This window comes from Nicotiana tabacum, chromosome 5 (assembly GCF_000715075.1).
Source record: "Nicotiana tabacum cultivar K326 chromosome 5, ASM71507v2, whole genome shotgun sequence".
Lineage (NCBI taxonomy): Eukaryota > Viridiplantae > Streptophyta > Magnoliopsida > Solanales > Solanaceae > Nicotiana > Nicotiana tabacum.
In genome coordinates this window covers 6,493,737-6,518,239 of record NC_134084.1, presented here as the reverse complement: position 1 = coordinate 6,518,239, position 24,503 = coordinate 6,493,737, and the positions used below count along the sequence as shown (strand labels likewise).

The 24,503-nt window shown below is 36.7% G+C and overlaps 1 pseudogene; it reads right to left on the bottom strand.

The window, feature by feature from the left end:
• Positions 1-17,846: 17,846 nt before the first annotated feature.
• LOC107826156 (disease resistance protein At4g27190-like) lies at positions 17,847-22,401 on the bottom strand (annotated as a pseudogene).
• Positions 22,402-24,503: the final 2,102 nt, after the last annotated feature.

Here is a 24,503-nt window from a genome sequence, read left to right as displayed (position 1 = left end):
GCAGTCCTGTAGGCGTCCGCAGGCCTTGGCATCTCCTTCTATCATTTCCTTCTGTTTTTACTTATTCAGAGATAGATTCGTGTATTTCTATTCAGACTTCATTTTTAGTATTCATAGATGGTCCGTGACGTTGTGATATCAAATTCTAGGTAGAGTTGTACATAGACTTCCGCAGCTTGTATAAATCTAAATTATCAAATTTCATCTTCCACACTGTTTTTGTTATTATTATTTCCGCTGCTTTTGTTATGTTGTTTTGAAATTACTAAGGGATTAAAAAGGAAAATGGTTAAATAATTGGACTAATTGGCTTGCCTAGCTTTCACTAGTAAATGCAATCACGACTCCTGATGATGGGAAATCTAGGTCGTGACACTTGAGGACGGCCGTCCGCAAAACAAACGAAATTGAACTACTAAAATTTTGAGACCATAAGACCTTAAAGGCAATCCTTGATTTTATAGGCCATGGACACCCCTCTCAGGGCTCGAAGTGAAAGAAAAAATAAGCCCAAAGGGCAAGTTTCGAACTAAGGAGGCTACGGCCAAACTAACGTGGATTGGAGATGTCCAAAATCCGTAACAAATACAAAGGCCTAAGGGATACTTCTACTTCGAGTTCGAGCATGTCCTCACTCGATCATAAAAGCCTAAGGGCTATCTTAACCCGAATTCGAGCAAACTCTCACTTGGGGATTATCTATAAAGCCTAAGGGCTAACTTTGCCTCGTATGAGCAAATCCTCACTCGACTATAAAGCCTAAGGGCTAACTTCACTTCGAGTTCGAGCAAGTCCTTACTCGATCATAAAATCCCAAGGGCTATCGTAACCCGAGTTCGAGCAAACTCTCACTCGGGGACTATCTATAAAGCCTAAAGGCTAACTTTACTTCGAGTTCGAGCAAATACTCACTCGACTATAAATCCTAAGGGTTAACTGCACTTTGAGTTCGAGCAAGTCCTCACTCAATCATAAAAGCCCAAGGGCTATCTTAATCTGAGTTCGAGCAAAGTCTCACACGGGGACTATCTCTAAAGTTTAAGGGCTAACTTCACTTCGAGTTCGATTAAGTCCTCACTCGATCATAAAAGCCCAAGGGCTATATTAACCCGAGTTCGATCAATCTCTCACTTGGGGACTATCTATAAAGCCTAAGGTCTAACTTTACTTCGAGCTCAAGCAAATCTTCACTTTACTGTTAAGCCTAAGAGCTACTCAAACTCTAGTTCAAGTGGTCATTCGGGGTCCATCGATCTCGGTCGAAAGAACAAAGCCCGAGCATGGATTACTTCAAAGGTCTCCCTCCAAAACTGACACTTGGTGCACTCCTTAGCCCGAACTTGAGCGGTTTCTTTTTGCTGAATAATTTTAGATGTTTTGGCTATTTTGTTTTCGTAAGCAAGGAAGAATAGAGATTGGAATATTTGGTATTTCGGGAAGAACAAGCAAAGAAAGTCAAAGACTCAATTTGTTTCTTGTCTTTACACTCCAAAAAACTATGGGACTATCTGTATACTGTCAAAATTGGGCTTGTATAATTTTGCATGATTGACCGAAATCGGGGTGGTAGATCAAGGCTCGGTCTCAGTTATATCGGACCATGATACACATATGGGTTGGTAAGCTCGTGGATCAATGGTTGAGCAAGATCGAGATTGAAATAGGAAAGAGATCGAACGAGATCGAAAAACACCTACCAGGTCGAATAACAGAAAGCTGAGATATTCGTGATCGGGCAAGGTTTGTGGTGGAAACCTCGACACGTATCAAGTTGGGACTGGTTATTTAGCCCATTATGATATTTACTTCCATAATTAGAACTATACCATAAATAGGATTCCTCTATTATATAAAGAGGGCCCTAATCATCTTATAATAATCTTACATTCACGCATATTAAAGCAATGCAATACTTTATGTCTAGCTTATATTCTTGTTCATTAGTTTTCTTATTTCTTAACTATTCGGATACTGATCAGTTCGAGGGCACTCAAGCTCGAGGGCTGAATACTTTCCAACAATGGTTTGCTTTATCTTACTGTTAATTTCTATCACTAATCTTTACATTTATAAATTGGTATTTGGTGAAAGCACGTGTCCTTAAAACCATATTATAAGTTTAATTATTATCCAATTTTTAGCATCTCATTAATTTATCTAATTTATTGATTGACGGGGTTAATATTGCTCGTAGCCTTCTCCCAAAGTACAACTCGCCTATTCAAGCTAAATTAACGCCTATATTTACATGGAATTAGGATTAACAAGAACGCATTTATAATTCCCGTATAATAAAAAAGCAAGGCGATTAGTTATATTCCTATCCTAACCGCAAATTCGTTCCCGATACTCGAGTTCAAGATCTTGGTCTACTCAATCTTATATGCAATCTAGAATTTCCTCTCCCGAGTTCAATCCTAGATTCGTAAATAATATTCAATTGGTGATCAAACAATCAAATAATTAAGCACAAGATTGAATAAATAAACCAATATGATAAAAATAAGAACAATTCAAGTTTCAAACTACAACGTTCATCTAACACCAAAAACTCTAGAACTAATAAACTATGAGATTAAAGGAAGAGAAGAGAAGAAAAACTAGTTAGATGCCTCCTCCAAACGTGGTGTGTATTCCTCCACATGAATTCTCCTTCAAAGTCTGTTAGATATCCTCCAAATTAGGTTTAGGACCCCTTTTATACGAGTTGCGGGGGGGGGGGGGGAGGTCTTGGGCCGAAATAACCTTATTCCGGGCGAAGTTGGAGAGGTTTTCCGTCACCAGCGTCCAGATCAACGCCCCATGCTGGCCCTGACGCTGGATTATTGAGCATTCTACCTGGAGCGCCACATGCGGCATGGGGCGCTGCCTGTGGCGCTGAAAATTCAACCTTTTTTTTTTCCGTCCGTTTTGGCTCTAATCTCGCACCTTTCGCCCCCAATTACTTCCGGATGATTCCTACATATACAAATACCACAAATAAGTATAAATCAATAAATTTCACATTCGAAATCTACAAAACACGAGTAAAATTTGCGGCAATATACATATACGTATATATACTTTAAGCTAAATATCAATTGACATAATTGATCAATAGATATTCATGATAGCAATGGAGTTCTTTAAATTTGTATGTTCTTTGGATTTTAGCCACATAATATTTGTTGACACTCCAATATATACATACTTTATTACATCAGCTTTATAGGGTATGGTATATAATGTTGATTAATGATTGCAAAATATTTACCTATGAGGCTATGAATCAAAATTAATTATAGGAACTTTAACATCTTATGTATAGTTAATAATATTATTCTCCATCTATACATCCAGGAAAATGACACAGTCGCTATTTAAAAAATTAAAATTTCTTAAACAATGTGTTTTCAAAAATTGTTTAAATACTTTTAACTATAAAAAATGATAATTCATACGGAGTAGTATTTTTTATGTAACTTTTAAATATGACTTTATTTTTTTATAAAATTTGAAAATTAAGAACCAACTTCACATTAAAATTTTCTATTTTTTAGAAAAAATTGAAAATTTACATTCGGCTTTACATTTTAAAAAACTTCATATTAATTCAAATTACGTCATTCTTGTTGATAGGAAAATGAATTATTCACGAAAAGGAAAGAGAGACGTCCACCTAAAATTAATTATTTCTCCAATTTATCAAAGGATAAGATAATAGTGCTAACAACTAAATAATTCATAATTAAGATAAGCAAATAATCAGGAAGCATGATCTACCTACCTGTTTTTTGAAAGTAATGAAAGATGACCCAAAAATTATTTCTTTTTCTGTCTCCGAATTCCTTGATAAATAGTTACTTGCATCTTGTGTTTATGGGAGCATCTTGTATTATAATACCGAGTTCATTTGAATCCTAATATTTTCTATGCGGAATATAAATTTATTTGAAAAATTTACTAAAATTTACAACAAAAATAAATATGAATTCATAACTTTAGGGGTTGCTCTAATGGTAAGCAACCTCCACTTTCAACTAAGAGGTTGTGAGTTCGAGTCACCCCAAAAGCAAGGTGGGGAGTTTTTGGAGGGAAGGATGATGATAGTCTACTTTAGAAATAGCCTCTCTAACCATGGTAGGGGTAAGGTCTGCGTACACACTACCCTTCCCAGACCCCACTAGTGGGATTATATTGGGTTGTTATTGTTGTTGTTGTTGTTGTTGTATAACTTTAAAAAATATGAGGTTCAGTGTTAATAATTTTCAAGGCTGAACCCATAAATTTTAAATCCTTAATCTGCCTCTACTTAATAAACAATCTTGTTATATTTTGCTTTTAATGTAGTTTATTTTCTTTATAAATCTGGATTTGGTTCTGTGAAAATAAATTCTATGATAATTGTAATAGTGTTTGGTTTGTGATGGAATTTTGGCACGACCCCAAAATCAACCCGGTCGTGATGGCGCCTATCATAGAACTAGACCAGCCGACACAAACCCAAAACCAATCAATTTTTATTCTTAGGATAAAATCAAAGATAATTAACAATAAACCTTTAAAAAATGTTTAAAACAAAATAACAGTGCAGAAAGAAAGCCCGACATCGGGATGTCACTAGTCATGAGCATCTACTATCACTGTCTGACAACATTAAGACCAACATGGTCGGGAAAATCACTGAATACAACTAAGGGAGAATGTGGAGGGAGGAAAGCAGGGCTGCGATCGCCAGACAACTACCTTGCTAACTCCGTTTAACCTGCCACTGAGTAATCAACACCTGCCATCGGGTTCAGAAATTCCTGAATCTGCACACAAGGTGCAGAGGGAAATGTGAGTACGCCAACTCAGTAAGTAATAAAAGTAAATAGAGACTAAGCAATAAGAAAAAACATAACCCATATTATAACACCACAATAAGTACAGTATGTTTCCAAATAGTATATAAATCAAATCATCTCGTTAAAATTCCAATTTCAGTAAAAATCCTCTGAAAATGTCTTTCAATAATTTTTCAAACGAAGTGATAAAATAATGAGTAAAAATAGTGAAAACATAATCAGCCCCTCAGGCAAAACTCACTCGTATACAGCCCCTCGGGCAACATAAATCACAAACTGCCCCTTGGACAAGACATGTATCATAAACCACCCCTTGGGCATAACATCAATAAGAACCAACCCCTCAGGCTACTTCACAGTCACTCGTAATCAGCCCCTCGGGCACAACATGAATCAAGGTCAGCCCTCGGGCAACATCATATCACTCACTTTGGGTACTCGCGTTCACTGGGGGTGTTTAGACTCCAGATGGGCTCGTACAGCCCAAGCTCTACAACAATCCATCTCGTGGCATAAATCAGTCAGTCCCTCGGCCTCATAACAACAAGCCACCTTATGACATAGATCAATCAGGCCCTCGGCCTCACAATATCATGAATTAGTAACAACCTGCTGTGGCGTACAGCCCGATCCCATAACATCCTCACAACACAGGCCCTCGACCTTACTTAGTCAGAAACCTCTCAAGCCACTCGGGCTAATAATAAAATAAGGTGTTCAGCCCAAAATATCATTTATAGTATCAAAACGGAGTAAATAAGGCTGAGTTATGAAATCAGTAAAACACTACATGACTGAGTACATGTATTAAGTCAAAACAGTAAGAAATAGTAGTAAAGCCCCTAAGGGTCCAAACAGCTTGGCATAAGGCCCAAATATGGCATTCAACCCAAAATATAGTAATACTTTCCAAAGCACAGTAGTATCAAATAGTTTTCAGTCAAATATGCGACTTAATAGTCGTACGGGACGGACCAAGTCGCAATACCCAGTGGTGCACGCCCACGCTCGTCATCTAGCGTGTGCGTCACCTCAAAGTAGTGAAATGATGTGAAATTCGGGATTTCATATCCCCAGGACAAGATTTACAGTCATTACTTACCTCAAGCCGGACAAAACTCTAACCCGCGATGCCCTTACCTCTCGACTCGGCCTCAAATCGCCTCGAATCTATCCAAAATCAGAATCATATCATCAATACATGCTAAAGGAACAAAACCTATGTAAAAATTATCAAATTAGATCAAAAATCCCGAATTTGCTCAAACCCGGCTGCCGAGCCCACGTCTCAAAATCCGATAAAAATCACAAAACTAGAAAGATGATTCACTCACGATTCTACCCATATCAAATTCACCAAAATCCGGCGTCAAATGGACATCCAAATCCCTAAAACCGATTCTCCAATTATCTTCCATTTCCCCCAATTTACACCCCAAATTCCCAAATTAAATGATAAAACTCAAGACACAATCTTGGAATTTAACCAAATTTGAGTGAAGATCACTTACTGTCACGACCCTAAACCCGGACTCAATCGTGATGACGCTCTCGTGAAGACAAGGCCAGTCGACACAACACACAATTCATTTTAAACAGTTAAATAGCATAATTAAGTCATGAACATGTTCAAATCCCAATAGAAATAGTAAAATAGTATAATTTGCGGAAAATCAACACTGGCCGACATCGGGGTGTCACCAATCATGAGCATCTAACATAAGTCTAGAACTATGAAAGGGGAACTACACAGTCTATTACAATATCCGGTACAAGAGAAAGAAATATAATAAGAGGGAGAAACACTGGGCTGCGAACGCTGAGCAACTACCTAGTGAACTCCGAAAATTTGCTAGAAGCTATGAACCCTCGCTAGCAAGACCTAAAATGCCTAAATCTGCAAATAGGGTGTAGGAAGTAAAGTGAGTACTCCAACTCAGTGAGTGATAATAATAAATGAAGGCTGAGCGATAAGAAATCACGTAAAAATACAACAACATGCTATAAGGAGGCAGAGTAAAACCAGTAAAATATAATTAAACAGTGAAATCTCATAAAACACCTTTTAACAGTTAAACAAGTAAATGAAAGGCAGCTAGAAAAGATAAACACATAAAATCTGCCCCTCGGGCACAATGTCAACAGAATCAATCCCTCGGGCAATAACATGGAACAACACCAGCCCCTCGGGCTATATCTTATATCACAATGGGTACCCGCGCTCACTGAGGGTGTGCAGACTCCTGGAGGGGTCTTTACGGCCACAGCGCAATATCAAGCCATCTCGTGGAATAATCACATAGGCCCTCGGCCTCATATCAACAAGCCACCTTGTGGCGTACAAATCTCAGGCCTTCAGCCTCATAATTAAAATCAGTGTTTCCTCACAACATCGGCCCTCAGCCTTACTCAGTCAGAATCTCATAGCCCCTCGGGCAACAGTAAAACAAGGTGCACAACCCAAAATATCATTTAATGTGTTAAAATAGAGTAAACATGGCTGAGTTATGAAAACTATAGAAATAGCATGACTGAGTTCAAATGTAAAGTCAAAATAGTAAGGAAATATGAATAAAAATCCCCTAAGGGTTCAAATAGTTGGCACGAGGCCCAACTATGGCGTTCAATCCAAATCATGATAATAGCAAATAGTTTTCAGTCAAATACATGGTAAAACAGTCATTTGGGATGGACTAAGTCCCAATCCCCAACAGTGCACGACCCCACGCTCGTTATCTAGCACGTGCGTCACCTCAATATAGCACAATGATGTGAAATCCGGGGTTTCATACCCTCAGGACAACATTTACAATCATTATTCACCTCTATCCGGTCCGGACTCTAGCCTACGATGCCCTTTCCTCTCGAATCGGCCTCCGGATGCTCCAAATCTAGCAAAAATCAGAATCGAGACGTCAAAATATGCTAAGGGAACGAAGCCCAAGCAAAAATAATCAATTTACAACATAAATCCCAAAATTGGTCAAACCCGAACCCCAGGACCATGTCTCATTCCGACAAAAATCACAAAACTAGAATCCTTACACTCTCACGAGTTCATACATAACAAATGCATCAAAATCCGACCAAAAACGACCCCTCAAATCCTTAATCAAAGGTCTCCAATCTTAAGCCCTAGTTTTCCCAATTTTTAACCTTTAATTTCCATTAATCTTAGGCCAAATTAGTGAAATAATACCATAGGAACGAGTTTTAGGTCCAAAATCCTTACCTCAATGAAGTTCCCTTGAATCCTTCTTCAAATCGCCCAAAAAGCTCCAAAGACCGACTTAAAAATGGTGGAATAGCTCAAAAATCACGAAGGAATGAATTTTGATGCTCTGGCCCAGGCATTTCGCATCTGCGGCCCCCTCTACCGCTTCTGCGGTAATGCTTTTATGGTCCAAGATGCCGCTTCTGCGGTTTTCACTTATTCCCCAGCTTCTGCATCTGCGGTGCACCTTCCGCACCTGCGCCATCGCAGGTGCGGCTCCTCAGCCGCTTCTGTGGCTCCAGCCTTCATAGCCCCTTTTCTTCTTCTGCGACTCCTAAATCGCTTCTGCGTGACTGCACCTGTGGTCCCCTAGCCGCAGGTGCGGTTATGACAGCAAATTCCACACTTCAGCTGCCAAACCAAATTTTCAAACTCTCCGTCAACCATCCGAAATCACCCCGAGGCCCCTGAGACCTCAACCAAAAGCACAAACATAACCCTTAACCTTATTCAAACTCGTACCAATCTTTAAAACAACCCAAACAATATCAAATAAACCAAAACACATCGAATTCAAGCCTAAGTTTCCAAAATCTTCTAAGTTACGCTTTGATCAAAAAACCAACCAAACCACGTCCGAATGACCTGGAATTTTGCACACACATCCCAAATGACACAATAGAACTATTGCAACTCCCGGAATTCCATTCTGACCCCTATATCAAAATCTCACCTAACAACCGGAAAACGCCAAAAATCCAATTTCGCCAATTCAAGCATAAATCTACTACGGACCTCCAAAACACGTTCTGCTCACAGTACTAAGTCCCAAATCACCTACCAAAGCTATCCGAACCATCAGAACTCACAGCCGCGCCCTTTCTTACATAAGTCAACATCCGATTGACTTTTTCCAACTCAAGCTCACTCAAAAGAGACTAAGTGTCTCAAACATTACCAAATCCTTTCCAAACCCGAGCCAACTAATCCGAAAACACATAAAACCGATAACCAAAGCAATAAAAAGCAAAAATGGGGAAAATAGAGCTATAACTCATGAGACGACTGGCCGGGTTGTCACATCCTCCCCCGCTTAAACAAACGTTCGTCCTCGAACGAGTCAAGAAACATACCTAAAGCCTCAAACAGGTGAGGACATCTGCTCCGCATCTCCCGCTCGGTCTCTCAGGTTGCCTCCTCCACGGACCGACCTCTCCACTGCGCTTTCACTGAAGCTATATACTTTGATCTCAACTTTCGAACCTGACGACCCAAAATAGCTACTGGCTCCATATCATAAGTCAAATCAACATCTAACTGAACCGCGCTGAAATCTAGAACATGAAACGGATCACCAATATACTTCCGAAGCATAAAAACATGTAACACCGGATGCACACTCGACAAGCTGGGTGGTAAAGCAAGCTCGTAAGCCACCTTTCCAATCCTCCGAAGCACCGCAAAAGGCCCAATGAACCTAGGACTCAATATACCTTTCTTTCCAAACCTCATAACACCCTTCATGGGTGAAACCTTCAATAGAACCTTCACACCAGCCATGTAGGACACATTCCGAACCTTCCTGTTAGCATAACTCTTTTGCCTCGACTGCGTTGTACGAAGCCTCTCCTAAATCACCTTCACCTTTTCTATTGCATCCTGAACCAAGTCTGTCCCCAATAGCCTAGCCTCACCCGGCTCAAACCAACCAACTGGAGATCTACACCGCCTCCCATACAAAGCCTCATATGGAGCCATCTGAATACTAGACTATGGAGCCATCTGTTATAAGCAAACTCTGCGAGCGGTAGAAACTGATCCCATGACCTTCTAAAATCAATGACACAAGCGTGCAACATGTCCTCCAATATCTGAATAGTGTGCTCGGACTGCCCGTCCGTCTGAGGGTGAAAAGTTGTGCTCAACTCAACCTAAGTACCCAACTCTCGCTGCACAGACCTCCAAAATTGTGAAGTAAATTGGGTGCCCCTATCTGAAATGATGGAAATTGGGACACCATGAAAATAAACAATCTCCTAGATAAAGATCTCTGCCAACTGTAAGCACGTGATTTTTGCCTTATGAAAGAATTACTCCCAAAAAATTCAAAGTAAAACAATTTTCCTTTGTGTGCAATTTTTGTTATTTTTGTGGTATTTTTGTATAATTATTTGTATTTTTATGAGTGCATGTTTATTTGTTTTAATTAATAAAAATATAAAATATATCACATTTTCATTTAGTATTTAATTAAGTTTGTTTTACAAAAAAATGAAAGTCACAAAAATAGGAATATTTTGCATTGTTAGCATTTAATGTCAAATTATGCAATTTTATTTTAATTGGTGTTTAATTGTGTATGATAATTTTTGTTAGGAGTTAATTTAGTTTGTAGCTCAATTTAGAATTTTAGTTTTATCAAAAATAAAAAAAAATAAAAAAAAGAGGTCTATAAAACGTTAATATTTGAATTGAGTCTAATATAGCTATTTTGACTATTTTACCTTATTTCTTCGCAAAAGAAAAATTACAAAAAAAATATATATGTAATTAGCTTATGTATTTCTCATAAACTTGAAAAATACAAAAATAATACCTTATTTTTTATACTTTATATAATTTCGAAAATTATAAAAATGTAGTTTTATTAATGTTTTGTAGTCATTTTAAACTTAAAAAATATAGAAATAGTACTTTATATTTTTATCGTTGTATAATTTCGAAAATTATAAAAAAAAAAGAGTTATTAACGTTTTGTAGCCATTTTAATCTTGAAAAATACAAAAAATAGTACTTTATATTTTATCTTTATATAAAAAACGAAAATGACAAAAATAGTTTTATTTATGCTTTGTAGCTATTTTAATCTTGAAAAATAAAAAATAAAAATAAAAAGAAAGAAATAGTTTTGTTTTAAAAGTTAGTCTTATTTTTGTAGTTATTTTGCTTGTATAAGATTAATTGAATAACATCGTGTTTTATTCTCGGGTCCGGGCAAAAGAATAATTTGGGTTTAAACTACCCGTTTTTAGGCCTAATTTTCGGACCTAGCCCATAATAATCCGAGTCCACCACACATGGGGGACACGCATGGGGAACACGGACGGAACACCACACACGGGGAACCCCACCATGCATGGGGGACACAAGTCTTGGACCCCTAAACGTGGGGTACATGTCCTTTGTACAAGGACAAAACACATGGGGGATGGGAAATGAAAAAGGCTGAAATTTTTTGACAAGGGGGGACAGAACGTGAGAAAAGAAGAGGATTGAAAGAATTTTAAAAGCAAACAACTTTTTAAGAAAAGGGAAAGGGACAGAACGTGAAAAATGGAGAGAAGGAAGAAAAAAGCTACTGTTCATCTTTTTCTTCATTTTTGAAGAAGAAGAAAACTGAAGGAAAACCCAACCCCACTGCTTCCTTTTCTTTTATGTCCAAAACAACCTCACCACCACCCATTTTTGCTTCCGTCGACCACCATCCCGTCGACCAAACCCCACTGCCCAACACCCACCAAACCCCGCTGCTCCTCACGAGCAGTGCTGCCGCTACTGCCCTCCCGCGTCTGCTACTGTTCCCCATCGACCACGCCTCACTACTTCAGATGCTCATCGACCAAACCCACTGCCCCGTCGCTGCTGCTTGCTACTGCTGCTGCCCGTCGTCACACCCCAGCCCGTCGAGCAGCAGCTGTTCGCTGCTGCTGCTGCTCCTCACGACCACCTTGTCTCCTTCCAGTCAGTCCGCCACAGTCCAAACGACTAGCTTCTGCTTTGTCCTTTTTCGACGTCCACAAAATAGTCCGTTCGACCTCCAATAGTTCAAGTCCGAGTTTCAACTTGGGTTCGTTCAAGTTTTAGATTTTTTTTTCTCTTTCAAGATTATTTAGTTCATTTGATTTATTTTCTGTTATGGTTTTTGGTTTTAAGTGTTGTTTGTAATCTTGTTTTTGTTCATTCTATTTTTCGGATTATTGAATCTTTGTTTAAAATGTTATTTTTGTAAATCTTGTCTTGCTCATTAGTTCTCCTTCTTCTTCAAAGACCTTTTATTTGGTCAAGATTTTTCTTCTGTTTGTTTGAGTGTGCGTTGTAAGCTACATTCGATTTGAACAACTTCGTCGAATAGGTAGTTTATGACTGCTCTGTTTGGACGAATACAACATGAATCACTTCGTTGGTCTGTTTTGATGCTTGAATCATTTGTGTGAATTTGACTTAAGGATTGGTTGTAGCTATGTAGTGATTTGGTGTAGTTGTAAATCAGAGAGGTTTAAATACAGATTGCTAAAAGTGAGGGCAAGACAATAATAATAGGGAATTTTCAGGGTTATTTTTGGGTGTTAAATTTTTTTAAATGTTTAGTGTTAGTAGTCTGCCAGTTGAATATTCAGTGTATAATTAAAATTAATGAATTATTTAATGAAAAGGGAAATAGCAGTGCAGAATACATCCTGTCTGGTATCTTTAAAGGTGGAAAAATCAGAAAATAAGCATGGGATTAATGATAAAAGTGTATAGATGCACATGGGAGGGAATATACAGGCTGAAAGTGAAAAACTTTGAATAAATAATGTTTAGTTCTAGCCTATAAATAGGAGGAGTTGATATAGAGATAAGGGGACTGGAAAATTTAGAGAAGAAATTTTTTTCAGAACTTCAAAGTGAGAAATAGGCTAATTTTTTCAGAATTAAAAGTCAGTCTTTGAGAGCTAAAAATTGAAAGTGAGGTCCTTTTCTTTACTACTGAAATCAGAACTTTGTTACTGCTTCTGTGGATTGCGTTAGTGCTATTGAATTTTTAGTCAGGCTTTCCGGGATTTTTCAGTTTGGTTCTGACCATTGTTACACTGGTTATTGCTGGTTTTTGTTGCTGTTATTTGCTGTGGGATTCTGTTGCTGTGCTATTGCTGTACATTGTTGCTCCTGACCTCTTTTCTCTATTTGTAATTCGAATTCCAGGTACACATTTGTACACTCTCGGCTTGAAGCGAAATGAAATATTAATCAGGCTTTGTTCCTGTTGAATCCCTCCTGTTTAGATTTGTGTTTGAATATAATTTTCCTTTCTTTGTATAAAAATGTAGTCGATTAATTAATGAGTAATGGGGTTGCATATGTATAACTTCTTCATCTAATAATGTTAGTTTAAATTAATCAAATACTAGTTAATTTGATTTGATATTATGGTGTGTCAATCTCATGATTTAGTATTATTGAATAATAGAATATAGAATGAAAGCAGTTTTTCTTTGTACAAACTCGATCGCAATTTTCCATTCACATTAGCCGTAGACTAATAACTAATAAGTTATATTTTTCAGCATGTAATTAATTGAGAAATTTTCTTTTATTTTTAGAGACAAACTTAATAGAAGAAATGTAGTCACTGTAGGTTTATCCTTAAAAAATAAGAATGAGATGAGCCTCGCCAAATAAAAATACAAAATTGTGGGACCCTCAGTAAATATTTGCTTTAAAATTGCTTAGACTTCGGGATGGATCGTTTAGTAAAATTCCACGGCCCTACCAAAGTAGATGATACGCTAGTCGCTTTAGGCGCGCCTTTAATAATTTAATTTTCTTAAACTCGGGTGCACATTGATGTGACCCAAATCCAAATCTCAACGGAGTCAAAGTATGTCAACGACCACAGGTACATTGATTGTAACGCGGTTCGAGATATATTTTCACAACGTTGCAATTCCTTGTAAAAAATAATAATAATAATTATGAAAGCGGTAAAAAGATAAAATTTGCACATAAATTCATATTTGTATAAAATCAGATAATCAAGCTGAATATAACAGTTGAGCGACCGTGCTAGAACCACGGAATTCGGGAATGCCTAACACCTTCTCCCGGGTTAACAGAATTCCTTATCCGGATTTCTGGTACGCAGACTGTAATATGGAGTCATTCTTTTCCTCAATTCGGGATTAAAATTGGTGACTTGGGACACCCTAAATCTCCCAAGTGGCGACTCTGAAATAAATAAATAAATCCCGTTTTGATTGTCCTTTAATTGGAAAAAACTCCTACGCCCTTCGCGGGGGCGGAAAAAGGAGGTGACAGCTCTGGCGACTCTGCTGGGGATCTAGACCCAGAACCACTGGTTCAGGTTTAGAAATCGAGCTTAGAATAAATTGTTATGTTCAGCTTTATCTGATTTTGTTACATGATCTGTGCTTAATGTGCTAACTAATTGCTTTTACCGCTTTGATATTTTGTGAACTGTATATAAACTGTGCCGAAACCCATCTTCTCTCTGAGTCTTCTGAATCATGAAGAAGGGTGTACTTCGTACGACTTCTTTTCTGTATAGTGTCAAGTCCCAATTTAGAACGAGGTTTGGATAAGTCGCAAAGCCGGTGAAGCTTCTGTATTCCCGGACTGCCGCCTCCTCCTCGGCTCGAGCTGTCCGCTCGGGTAAGCCAGGTCTAGAACAAACACCTTGAGTCTGTTATGGGGGAGCAAGGCTACAAGAAGACTTCTTCAGATCACTATGTGTTTGTACAAAGATTTTTTGATGACGATTTTATCATCCTCTTGCTATATGTGGATGATATGTTGATTGTGGGCAGGAATTCTTCTAAGATTGACGAGTTGAAGAAACAGTTGAATAAGTCTTTTGCAATGAAAGACTTGGGTCATGTTAAGCAGATTTTGGGCATGAGAATTACTCGTTCGAGAAACGAAAGGAAGCTTTACTTATCACAAGAGAAGTACATAGAACGTGTACTGGAGCGCTTCAATATGAAAAGTGCTAAGTTGGTTCGCACACCTCTTCCTGGTCATCTGAAGTTGATCAAGAAGATGTGTCCAACAACAACGGAGGAAAAAGAGAGAATGGCCAAGATTCCTTATTCCTCTGCCGTTGGAAGTTTGATGTATGCAATGGTATGCACTCGACCAGATATTGCTCATACAGTCGGTGTTGTTAGCAGATTTCTCGAAAATCCAGGAAAAGAGCATTGGGAAACTGTAAAGTGGATACTCAGGTATCTAAGAGGAAGCTCTCATGAATGCTTATGTTATGGAGGGTCAAATCCAATTTTGAAGGGCTATACAGATTCTGATATGGCAGGTGACCTTGATAACAGAAAATCCACTACTGGATATTTGTTTACTTTTTCAAGGGGAGCTATATCATGGCAGTCGAAGTTGCAGAAGTGTGTCGCACTATCTACAACTGAAGCGGAGTATATTGCGGCTACTGAAGCTGGCAAAGAGATGATATGGCTCAAGAGATTTCTTCAAGAACTTGGATTGCGACAGATGGAGTATGTTTTCTATTGCGACAGTTAGAGTGCAATAGACCTGAGCAAAAACTTCATGTACCATGCGAGAACAAAACGCATTGACGTCAGATATCATTGGATTCGTGAGCAAGTGGAGAACGAATCATTTCAAGTCAAAAGGTTTACACGAGTGAAAATCCTGCAGATTTGTTGACCAAGGTGGTACCAAGAGACAAGTTCGAGCTATGCAAAGAACTTGTCGGCATGCACTCAAACTAGAAGATAGTGCTACCTCCTCTAGATGAATGAGACTGGAGGGGGAGATTGATATGGTGTCCATCTCATTCAAATGATTTGGTATCCAATTTTGTTGACTTGGTTTGGTTTGGTAGCCAACCTTGTTGAATTTGTATAATTTGGTAGCCAATTTTATTGACTTGGTTTGGTTTGGTAGCCAACCTTGTTGAAATTGTGAAAAGGGTGTGTAAATTGTCAAATATTGTAGGCTTTAGAGAGTGAGGTTTTGGCTATAAAAGGAGAGCTTTAACTCTCATTTCTATACACCAACAAAGAGAGAAAAGAGAGAGCAAGGTATTCCATAAACTATAAGAAAATAGTTTGTGAAGAAAAATAGAGTGTGAGAGATATTGTAGTGAGGTGAAAAAATCAAAAGAGTGTTTATTTCTTTTGAGGGTGTAGTGGTCTTAGGAGTATTTTTTACTCGTTACTACACAGTGTAAAATTCCTCGCTATAGTGATATCAGTTGCTCTTCTTGGCCGTGGTTTTTTTCCCTTATTCAGAAGGGTTTCCACGTAAAATCTTGGTGTCATTATTGTTGCATTTCTATTCTTGCTGATTTAACCATAACTTAGTGTTCTGCGTTTATCACTAATACCGTGAATACTATTTTTACGGGGTTTATTCCCAACAGTTATAATTAATTATAGACTCTTGAATTAATTATTATATATCAATATGGTACACAATGTAACATTTTGGTATGCTATACAAATATATCTTATTTGATAGTTAAACTCAATAACAACCCAAATTTCAAAAATCTACTCCAAAACCTCCAGCAAATTGACTAAAATTTTAGCAACAATATATAAATTGTCTTTTATGCTACTTCAACTCAATTTCGACTCAAAATCCAAAAGTTTACTCCAAATCTCGACCAAATTAACTCAACATTTAGTTACAGTTGTCAATTGATATTTTAATCACACACCAGTCCAAATCGAATCAAACAATTACAAACTCGACAAATTCAATTTATGATTTTCAACTTTAAAGGTTTTTCAATGGTTGATCTAATTTTTCTTACAATAAATCACTAGGAACTTCTCAAAAAATATTTGAAATAATTACTTGTAACACTGCACATACAAAATAGTTATTTAGCTTATCATTAAACCATATCAAATCTCACTCATCAAAATCACAATAAAAACCTGGGCAGTGACTCGAACAAACTGGGGCGGATTTACCTTAGGCCAAGCGGTATCACGTGACACCGCTTGGTCAGAAATTTATATTAAATATGTATATATAAGGGAAAATTTCACATAAGAACAACTGAGATCCCTACCTTTTTATTTTATAGCTCATATTTCAATCTACAACCAACTAGCCCAAAAATAATAGGCTAAAGATTCAATATCCAACTCCAATAGGTTCTCAAAATTACTATTTAATTTTTAAAAAGGATTGCTGAAACTTTTAAGTTAATTTTCGAATCAGTAACTGTAAACCAAATATTAGTTCAACAAACTAAATCCATCTAGATAGTAAAAATTAAATTTTTAACAAGCTGAAATATGTAGGTTTAGATTTCGAATTTGATTTTGTGAGAAATTTGGAGTCGGTATTATCTAAAATTGTTAGAAACAATATAAGGAGGTTGTATATAAAATTTGAAGTCATTTAATGGAGATTTGGACTGATTTTGAACAAGAATTGCAACTGAAAATCGTGGAAAAAGTTCGTCTACAGACGTTTGTATAAAGGTATATAAAAGCGTATAATAGTATATAAGATGTATTTATATACTCATACACACTATTATACAAGATTATACATAATTATACAAAAACTAACTTCGTCTTCTTCATTGCGTTTTTTCTGAAATTTAACTCAAATCTTGCTCAAATCTACTCCAAATCACTTCAAATTTAAATTTTGAACTCCTTTTGATATTTTCAATCAATTGGAACAACACCCAATCCAAACAACTAACAAACTCAAAAAAAATTATTTTTGAAACCCAAGCTTTGAATGGCCTTCAATGGTGGAATGCTGAATCTTTAATTTTTTTTACATTGCAACCAGGTGACACAGGGGAGAAGCAGTAATGCGGACAACTCCTTGAAGCATATGTAGAAAATGTGAGAAGAAAAGAGAGTGAAGGCAATGTTTGTGAGAACATAAATTTAACTCCATAGCTTTTAGAAGCAATGGTTGAAAGAAAACAGAATTTGAATTTTCTATTGTTTTCAAAATATGTATAATATAGGCTATGTCAAATAAAACTTAAAAATATGGGCCATTTTTTGTTATGGTGTGAAGTCTAAGTGTATTTTCTTATAATTTTTTCTATATATAATTAAAAGACAGAAACAAAATACAGTAAAAAAACTTCAAGTGACACCACTTGAAACAAAAAACTGTCTAGCTAAACTGGTCCGACGCCTTGTTTTTCTAGTATAGGTCGTGAAGCTTCATTTATTGTCGAACTGCTCACTTCTTAAAAGCACGAGAAATTTTATTTTGAGTGAGATATGCCATGTAATATTTGAGTGAGGGCATTAATTGCTTGCCAAATGGCACCTGTGGGACCGCAATTAATTTAAAACTAAAAAAAATACTCCCTCTCTCTCCATTCACCAAACCGTTCCCCAGTGCCCCAACCCCCCTCCCCCCAAAACGCGCTCCTCTCTCTTTCTTCTTCTTCCTCCTCCTCCCATCACCATATAGAAAAACAACCCATCTACTATTATCTTTTTCGGTTTCAAAAAATATTTCAAGTTGCTCTGTATTTCAGTCTTTAAAAACAGCTTGAACACCGTAGAAAATTAAACAAAGCTCATGATTCGAAACTTTTTCGGTATTTTTAAGTTTTCTAGACCTAACCCATCAAATTAGAAATCAATAAAAAAAAGTGAAATATTTTGTATATATACACAAGATTAGAGAGAAACATACACGTGCAAAAAAAAGGTAACTTTTCACATTAGTAGATCGATAATTTGGGGAGGGACTATATTAATTTTACTAATAATTGTTGAACCCCAGTAAATAAAAGACTCTTTCGTTCTTAATAGAGGGGACAAAGATACATGGCTGTTGTGTTTGAATTTTTGAACATAAAAGTTTCATTAGTAGATTGTGAAATTGTGAAAAGAATATGAGGAGATTTGACAGAGGGGGTGTATTGGGAGGAAGAAGAAAGTGGAAGATAGAGAAGCGGGGAGGGATGAAAGGGTGGTGGGGGGACTGGGAACGTTTTGGTGGAGAAAGAGAGGGAGTATTTTTTTTTTTAGTTTTTCATTAATTGAGGGAAGAAGGGATTAGAGTATTTTGTTGCTTGCTTCTTCAGAAGAAACGGGAAGAAGGGAAAGGGGAAAGGGAAGCTTAAAGGAGGAGAGAGGTTGGTAAGGCAATTGACAAATGGGTGGACGGGTAATAATTTTGGTTGAGTTAGGTATGTATAGTAATTATTATTGGGTTATTATTTTAGGTTTTGTGGGCAGTTAGTGTAGTTTCCTCAAATAAATGAAGAAGTCTCGGAACATTATGAACACTTTCGAACAAAAAGAAATAGTACAAAATCAATGCCCAAATTATTAGTTTTTTTAAAAGGATGCTAGTGGGCGAATAATCAAGTATAGTACCAAACATTTTCATAATTGAGAAATCTAAAAATTTATTGGTAAATCACCTGAAATGTAGTGGAAGTAGCCTCAACTTTGATCCTTCTGTCAGTATTGAACTGGTTGGAAACAATGCTCTAAATTTGACTTGAAGTTGTCGGAATCCCATTCCAATTGGTTCCACCATTTTGATTCTCCTCTTATTCCTTTGACGTTCTTGGAAGTTTGAATAGACAGAGGCAGTTTCTTTATTTGGTTGCAATTTGTCAGGCTAAGCTCATCCAGGTGTTCCCACATATTCTCTGGCTCGCCTAGAGTTCTTAATTTTGGACAGCTACTCAACAGAAACTTCCGAACTCTTGGAATTTCTGAGTTGACAAGTGTCGTCTGACTTGAGCCGCATTGCACAAACAACTCTACCAGCTCAGTACAATAGTGAATTTTAATATGTTCCATGTGATTTGGTACAGAAAAAGCTCCACCAACGTTAAACAGACATCTCAATCTATGACAATCCGAAATATCTAGTCTGCATAATTTAGAAAATCTTAGACCCAGAAGATGACTGATATCAGATACACTCTCTAAATTATTTATCCCGGCGAGGCAGAGATATTCCAGATTTGGCAGAGGGTCAAACCGTCCGCTTCCTTCTTCGGCTGGTTTGAAATCACAATCACAGTAATGTACTATAAATTGTTTTATTCCACTAAAACTGTTGTATGCAATCAACTTCCTGAGACCCATGCAGTTAACCAAGTACAAATTTGAAGCAAACTGCAACATGCCTGAGAGCTCTCCCTTACTGAAAATTTCACAATTGGAGATAGTTATAGTCCTTGGTGAACTGTAGAATTCTACAGGCATCCAAGTGAAATCTTCCCCAACTACAATGTGAAAACTTTTCAATCTAGACATCCAGGTGTGGTCTCTATTAGAAACTGATGACCTATCCAATCTGATGTAAAGAGAGGTCAGCTTCTGTAGAGAGGAGAGCTCATCAAAACAAGTTGATAAAAGACGGCAACCCAGCACATCTATCATTTCAATGCTTGCCAACTTGAGAAGAATTCCTTGGTCGATGCTCTTCAAATGAATTGCAGTTAAACAACTCAGATCTGTCAACTTGTCCATTCCTTGCGGCAGACGATGTAACCTTATATCATCACAATCAAGCAATTGCAAATTGCAAAGATTACCAATAGGTGGTAACTCTGTCAACCCGCGGCAATCTATTAGTATTAGAGCACGTAGTTGATATAAACTATTGATGGAAGAAGGCAGTGCTCTAATATCAGTTCCACTCAGATTCAAAACTCTTAGGGCTGGAAATGCCAAAAAGAACGTATCGGGAATTTCCGCAAGGCCACGATTGTCTTGCAAAAGTAAAGTTGTTGTCTCTGGGCATTCCATGAAGGAATCAGGTAAACGTTCAATTTTGTTGCTTACAAAAGACATTCTCTTGACAGAAGCTGACATTTTAATATGTGATATCTCAGACAATCCAAGTCCAGCTTGAATAAGAGAGTTGTGCTTCCCCAAGGAATTATCTATCCATATAGCAACATCGCGAACCACGTCATGCATCTTTACAGAATCCCACTCATGGCCTTGTAGTAAGCAGGCATCTTTTAGAATCTCAATCATTGTAATTCCCCTGTTGTAGGCTTCTTCATATGTGTTACGTTCTCCAAGGAACCCCTCCGCCCACCAACAATGTATGACATCATTTGGTAAAATAGCCGCTGGATATAAGGAGCAATACAAGAAACAACTTTGAATGTCACCTCCCCTTTTGTTCACATGTTTGCTTCTTTGCTCTGAGGATAATTCAATATCCTGAGATTCTAAAGAATCAAAACTCCACTTAATGACCTTGTAAACATTATCTTTTACATTTGTGTTGTGAGGTTCACACATTCTAAGTGATTCCAAAGCTCGACCCTCTTCTTGCCTCTCATAGATGCTCCGATGACAGTGATTGCTAAAGGTAATCCATCGCACTCCTTTGCAATTTCCTTTGCAACTGGTTGAATATGCTCCAGATTGGCAATATCTCCCGCATTTTTGACAAACATTTGCCAAGATTCATCTTCATCAAATGTCAACACCTTCATTTCGGTGTCTGTTTTCATTTGCCTACAAACATCAACAAAACGAGAAGTTAAAATTACCTTGCTTCTTGCGGGAACTTCAGGTTGGGGCACACCTACATGATCCAAATTTATAGCTTGCCAAACATCATCGAGTATAAGAAGGAAACTCTTTTCTTCCTTGAGCCTCTTATGAATTATGCCGGCAATGCGTACAACGCTTTCCTCACTGTCTACCTTTAGGTTTAATCTGTTGGCAATTTGTGCTTGAACCTTTCTTATGTCTATTGGCGGTTTGGGCACTGTAACCCATATCACAACACTAAAAGACAGTTTAGAGCTTCACGTCTTTAGGAGCTCATTGTTCAGATTCTTCACCAAAGTCGTTTTGCCGCTCCTCCCATTCCCCATACACCAATGATGCATACCTGAAAGGATTCAAATTACCCAAAAAGAAATTTACCCACAAGTCATGGATGGAAAATTGATTATAAAGAAGAATTTTAGCAAACTAGAGCAAAAAATTGGTTTAAGTTCAACAATTAGTTTACCTTATCATCTTCTAATAGTTGTAGGATTTCGTTGAGATTTCTTGTTGCTGTTGACTGGCCTTCTATTGATGGTCCTGGGATGTACTCCACTTTTTTCACCTGGTAATTTTCTACCACCAAACTGGATCCAAAATTTTCTCCCATTTTTTTATGCTCGGAAAGTTGATCTCGCATGATTCGTGCTTGAGTGGAAACTTGCGAGCGAAGACTGCAATTTGGACAACATTTATATGCAACCCTCTTAGCCGCTGCAATGTCTTCTTTCATAGATTCCCAGTCAGTCTCCAGCTTTTGAACATCTTCGACCCACTGGAGAACCTCTGGTTTTGGTTTATAGCCTTCTCCCTCAGCTCCTTCCACCTTCCCTTTGATATCATCTCTAAACTTTGTTAAATTCTCCATTTCCTCTCTTACACTTTCAACATTTGATGTGAAACGGACAGTATTTTCAATCTTAGGATAGATGCATTTACACACCTTCTTCCCCGCCTCAACAACAAAACCACCTACTGCATTAAAAATTATTTCCATTGAACAATTCCTGAGACTAAAATTTTCGCAACTAGACAAGAGTTTTTATTTTATATTTTGGACAGGAGCAATTTATTGATTGAAAGTTAATCATATGATCTAGGATTTTTGTCATTTATTGCACTTAATTTGCAATATACTATATGTAATCACCACTAATATTAACAATACAATAAAAATACGAAATTATAATAATTATATATATATACTATATTAAAAGTTGACATCAAATGATGAAAGATGACATAATTCTTCTAATCAAAGGGTGGCATGAATAAAAAAATCATGCAAAACAAAGACCATGAATTTTTTTTCTGAAGTATTCATAAGAATACGTGTTGATTAGAGTAACCATTAAAAGAATTAGATGGGTGTACATGGAGAGTTGAGAACACTCAATTATCTGTTTCATCGGTTATTTCTTTTACCAAATTAAATTTTTTATTAATATAACAATTTGAGAAAAAAAATGCTTTGGGCATTATAATTGGCAACAATATAATTTAGAGTTGTCCATGAATACGACACTTAGAATATGTTATGTAAGGGGATGCTAGCAGAGGCGGATCCAGGATTTTAAGTTTATGGGTTCCTGTCGCAATTTCAAATTAATATACAATAATAATTGGGTTCACAAATAGATATTTATAGATATTTAATAAATTTGTAAACAAAAATACAGAGTCTACGCAAAAGTTACTGGGTTCCCGGGAACCCGTATACTACACGCTAGATCCGCCCCTGGATGCTAGGCTTATGATTGAAAGCCAATATTGAATTTAGTGGAGGCTAATTTCAATGGAGCAATTAAGTTAAACGTAAAATTCAGGTGGAATTGAATAAATATTGTCAAGTTAAGAAGGTCCCGATTTATTCGGAATATAATTCTTATATTCATTCATTCCAAAGTCTAGGGGCTTAGTTTAGTTAGCTTTCTTTATTAGTTATGTATAATACAATATACTAATGTCGCCTTCTTTATTTTGAGCAGCATATTAATTATTATTAAATAGAAATAAGTAGCCGATGATTATAAATCTATATATCTATATATATATATGGCAAAAAAAGTGCTGACTTGGCACCTCTCTTTGGCCAAGAAACTCAATTATCTTTTTTCTCCCTTTTTTTTTTTGACTTTTCCCATTCATTTCTCCATTTATCTTATTTTTAATATAGTCCAAAAAGTCTTTAAATGCAATTAGTCAACCTTTTACCCTCCACTATAACTGTCTTCATTATTAGATATCTTAATATGTATTTATGTATTCTTTCAAACTTTTTCCCTCCCCCACGTTGCTATAGCTTTGTTAGCAGCCAACTATAAATTAAAACAATCTACTTTGTTAGCAGCAATCTATTCTCTCTTTCTCCCGTATTATTTTTTCATGTTATAATTTTTGAACATATTTTTGGAGGTTTCAGATGGTAACTAATCAAGAACATCATCTTGAAGAAAATTTATAGTGAAGGCGAGCTCTGAGGATATATATAGGGTTCAAATGTTTGACGACTTTTGGTTGTAGGTGATGTATTGAGAGTTTAATTTTATTATAAGCCATTATGTAGAGCTTTGCGAGGTAGGCTCTTGCTGAGATTCAATTCTGTGAACGCAAAATAAGTTATCCTCTCGGTGGCATTACATGGTATATTTTCCTCTTTTTTATTTATTTACAATATATCATAGTGTCTCGATAATCAGTAATTCAGTATAGCATGTATTTTACCTCACCAATTGAAGCAATTTGATTGTTTTTACTATTAATGGCATATATTTTTTTTCGAATGTATTTGCTTTCCTGTCGTTTAAGTTATTACGCTTCAATAAGGTTCAAAAAATTCTATGTTACCTATATGTCTTCATTATCTAAATTACAATAAGAAAAGAATAAATAATCATAATTTAAAATTTGACTTCATTAGTATTTTTATTAGTTTGCAATTTATACTCCGTAACTTAGAATTTTAAAAAGAAATTAAAAGAAAGAAAAATTGATTTATTGAAAGATGCTTTGACTAAATAGATAACGCTTGTGGGGGATCGGAGATGATGAATCCATATTAGAGTGGTGGAAGAAGGTTTTAGGTGTTTTATGTGATGTTTTGCTTTTATTATTTATCTTTTACATTTTTCTTATCACAAAATCTATCTATATATATATATATATATA